Raw genomic sequence first — 4,961 nt, 5'->3', positions numbered from 1 at the left:
TTTATACGCACCAAAATCTCTCGGATTTCCTTCCAAAGGAGAGCCAATTGTTTCAGAAACTTGTCTCAAAAGCAGCGGCAAATGATGTTCTTTGACTTTCAGGGGAAAAAAGTACTGCATAGGGGCCAAATTGGAGGATCCTCTGGGCCTACTGCACAAGCCGTAAGTATTTTCTAGATTCCCACATTCTTCTCGAGCATTTATAGTACTTGTGCATCCGAAACAGACTTTGAATGACAAAGTTATGACCGTTTTAGTGAACACCGGTCCTTTATATGGCAATCCTTGAAAGAACTTCATTTTCTCGTGACGCGTTCTGGCGCACCACCCGCAAATTTTGTGTCCTCCATAGTGGAGATATAGTTTCCACATATATATTGACCGATGCCAGGAATGCCCTCCTGTTATTGGTTGTCACACACGTACGTTACGGCATGCCACATGACAAAAACAAGAAGAATAAGGTTTATAGTCGGCTTATTTTATTGAATTTACAACCAAATGGGATTCACCAGATCATAGAGCATGTGCAGAATGCAATGTTTGTCCTTCCAGGCTGACTAATGTTTATACTCACCATAATCTCTCGGATTTCCTTCCAAAGGAGTTCCAATGGGTTCAGAAACTTGTCTGAAAAGTAGTGACAAATGATGTTCTTTGACTTTCAGAGGGCAAGAGGTCCAGCTTAGGGGCCCAATTTGAGGGTCCTTCGGGATTATTTTCTAGATTCCCATGATCATCGCGAGCATTTTGAGTACTTGTGAGTCCGAAACGGACTCCGAATGACAAAGTTATGACCATTTTAGTGAACACCGGTCCTTTATATGGCAGTCCTTGAAAGAATTTCATTTTCTTGTGACGCGTTCTGGCGTGCCGCCCCAAAATTTTGTGTCCTCCATACTGGAGATATTGTTTCCACATAGATGTTCACCGATGCCAGGAATGCCCTCCTGTTATTGGCTGTCACACACGTACATTACGGCATGGCACGCGGCAGAAACAAAGGAGAATAAGGCTTATAGTCGCCTTATTTTCGTGAATTTACAACCAAATGGGATTCACCAGATCATAGAGCATGTGCAGAATGCAACATTTGTCCTTACCAGGCGGACTAATGTTTATACGCACCAAAATCGCTCGGATTTCCTTCCAAAGGAGCGTCAATTGTTTCAGAAACTTGTCTGAAAAGCAGCGGCAAATGATGTTCTTTGACTTTCAGGGGAAAAAAGGTACTGCATAGGGGCCGAATTGGAGGATCCTCTGGGCCTATTGCACAAGCCGTAAAGTATTTTCTAGATTCCCACATTCTTCTCGAGCATTTTTAGTACTTGTGCATCCGAAATAGACTTTGAATGACAAAGTTATGACCGTTTTAGTGAACACCGGTCCTTTATATGGCAATCCTTGAAAGAACTTCATTTTCTCGCGACGCGTTCTGGCGCACCGCCCCCAAATTTTGTGTCCTCCATAGTGGACATATTGTTTCCACATATATGTTCACCGATGCCAGGAATGCCCTCCTGTTATTGGCTGTCACACACGTACATTACGGCATGCCACGCAGCAAAAACAAAGAAGAATAAGGCTTATAGTCGACTTATTATCTTGAATTTACAACCAAATGGGATTCACCAGATCATAGAGCATGTGCAGAATGCAACGTTTGTCCTTAACAGGCGGACTAATGTTTATACGCACCAAAATATTTCGGATTTCCTTCCAAAGGAGCGCCAATTGTTTCAGAAACTTGTCTGAAAAGCAGCGGCAAATGATGTTCTTTGACTTTCGGGGGAAAAAAGTACTGCATAGGGGCCGAATTGGAGGATCCTCTGGGCCTATTGCACAAGCCATAAGTATTTTCTAGATTCCCACATTCTTCTCGAGCATTTATAGTACTTGTGCATCCGAAACAGACTTTGAATGACAAAGTTATGACCGTTTTAGTGAACACCGGTCCTTTATATGGCAATCCTTGAAAGAACTTCATTTTCTCGTGACGCGTTCTGGCGCACCACCCGCAAATTTTGTGTCCTCCATAGTGGAGATATAGTTTCCACATATATATTGACCGATGCCAGGAATGCCCTCCTGTTATTGGTTGTCACACACGTACGTTACGGCATGCCACATGACAAAAACAAGAAGAATAAGGTTTATAGTCGCCTTATTTTATTGAATTTACAACCAAATGGGATTCACCAGATCATAGAGCATGTGCAGAATGCAACGTTTGTCCTTCCAGGCTGACTAATGTTTATACTCACCATAATCTCTCGGATTTCCTTCCAAAGGAGTTCCAATGGGTTCAGAAACTTGTCTGAAAAGTAGTGACAAATGATGTTCTTTGACTTTCAGAGGGCAAGAGGTCCAGCTTAGGGGCCCAATTTGAGGGTCCTTCGGGCCTCCTGCGCAAGCCGGAATTATTTTCTAGATTCCCATGATCATCGCGAGCATTTTGAGTACTTGTGAGTCCGAAACGGACTCCGAATGACAAAGTTATGACCATTTTAGTGAACACCGGTCCTTTATATGGCAGTCCTTGAAAGAATTTCATTTTCTCGTGACGCGTTCTGGCGTGCCGCCCCAAAATTTTGTGTCCTCCATACTGGAGATATTGTTTCCACATAGATGTTCACCGATGCCAGGAATGCCCTCCTGTTATTGGCTGTCACACACGTACATTACGGCATGGCACGCGGCAGAAACAAAGGAGAATAAGGCTTATAGTCGCCTTATTTTCGTGAATTTACAACCAAATGGGATTCACCAGATCATAGAGCATGTGCAGAATGCAACGTTTGTCCTTACCAGGCGGACTAATGTTTATACGCACCAAAATCGCTCGGATTTCCTTCCAAAGGAGCGTCAATTGTTTCAGAAACTTGTCTGAAAAGCAGCGGCAAATGATGTTCTTTGACTTTCAGGGGAAAAAAGGTACTGCATAGGGGCCGAATTGGAGGATCCTCTGGGCCTATTGCACAAGCCGTAAAGTATTTTCTAGATTCCCACATTCTTCTCGAGCATTTTTAGTACTTGTGCATCCGAAATAAACATCGAATGACAAAGTTATGACTGTTTTAGTGAACACCGGTCCTTTATATGGCAATCCTTGAAAGAACTTCATTTTCTCGTGACGCGTTCTGGCGCACCGCCCCCAAATTTTGTGTCCTCCATAGTGGAGATATTGTTTCCACATATATGTTCACCGATGCCAGGAATGCCCTTCTGTTATTGGCTGTCACACACGTACATTACGGCATGCCACGCAGCAAAAACAAAGAAGAATAAGGCTTATAGTCGACTTATTATCTTGAATTTACAACCAAATGGGATTCACCAGATCATAGAGCATGTGCAGAATGCAACGTTTGTCCTTACCAGGCGGACTAATGTTTATACGCACCAAAATCTTTCGGATTTCCTTCCAAAGGAGCGCCAATTGTTTCAGAAACTTGTCTGAAAAGCAGCGGCAAATGATGTTCTTTGACTTTCGGGGGAAAAAAGTACTGCATAGGGGCCGAATTGGAGGATCCTCTGGGCCTATTGCACAAGCCATAAGTATTTTCTAGATTCCCACATTCTTCTCGAGCATTTTTAGTACTTGTGCATCGGAAACAGATTTCGAATGACAAAGTTATGACCGTTTTAGTGAACACCGGTCCTTTATATGGCAATCCTTGAAAGAACTTCATTTTCTCGTGACGCGTTCAGGCGCACCGCCCCCAAATTTTGTGTCCTCCATAGTGGAGATATAGTTTCCAGGAATATATTGAGCGATGCCAGGAATGCCCTCCTATTATTGGTTGTCACACACGTACGTTACGGCATGCCACATGACAAAAACAAGGAGAATAAGGCTTATAGTCGCCTTATTTTATTGAATTTACAACCAAACGGGATTCACCAGATCATAGAGCATGTGCAGAATGCAACATTGTCCTTACCAGGCGGACTAATGTTTATACTCACCATAATCTCTCGGATTTCCTTCCAAAGGAGTTCCAATGGCTCAGAAACTTGTCTGAAAAGTAGCGACAAATGATGTTCTTTGACTTTCAGAGGGCACAATTTCCTGCCTCGGTGTCGAATTTGTGAATCCTCTGGGCCTACTGCACAAGCCGTAAGTATTTCCTCGATTCCCACATTCTTCTCGAGCATTTTGAGTACTTGTGAGTCCGAAACGGACTCCGAATGACAAAGTTATGACCATTTTAGTGAAAACCGGTCCTTTATATGGCAGTCCTTGAAAGAACTTCATTTTCTCGTGACGAGTTCTGGCGCGCCGCCACAAAATTTTGTGTCTTCCATAGTGGAGATTTTGTTTCCACATACATGTTCACCGATGCCAGGAATGCCCTCCTGTTATTGGCTGTCACACACGTACATTACGGCATGCCACGCGGCAAAAACAAAGGAGAATAAGGCTTATAGTCGCCTTCTTTTCTTGAATTTACAACCAAATGGGATTCACCAGATCAGAGAGCATGTGCAAAATGCAACGTTTGTCCTTCCAGGCTGACTAATGTTTATACGCACCAAAATCTCTCGGATTTCCTTCCAAAGGGGCGCCCATTGTTTCAGAAACTTGTCTGAAAAGCAGCGGCAAATGATGTTCTTTGACTTTTAGGGGAAAAAAGTACTGCATAGGGGCCGAATTGGAGGATCCTCTGGGCCTACTGCACAAGCCGTAAGTATTTTCTAGATTCCCACATTCTTCTCGAGCATTTTTAGTACTTGTGCGTCCGAAACAGACTTTGAATGACAAAGTTATGACCGTTTTAGTGAACACCGGTCCATTATATGGCAATCCTTGAAAGAACTTCATTTTCTCGTGACGCGTTCTGGTGCACCGCCCCTAAATTTTGTGTCCTCCATACTGGAGATATAGTTTCCACATATATATTGACCGATGCCAGGAATGCCCTCCTATTATTGGTTGTCACACACGTACGTTACGGCAT

Source organism: Aegilops tauschii, chromosome 3 (genome assembly GCF_002575655.3).
Source record: "Aegilops tauschii subsp. strangulata cultivar AL8/78 chromosome 3, Aet v6.0, whole genome shotgun sequence".
Lineage (NCBI taxonomy): Eukaryota > Viridiplantae > Streptophyta > Magnoliopsida > Poales > Poaceae > Aegilops > Aegilops tauschii.
Note: the sequence above shows the minus strand (reverse complement) of the source record.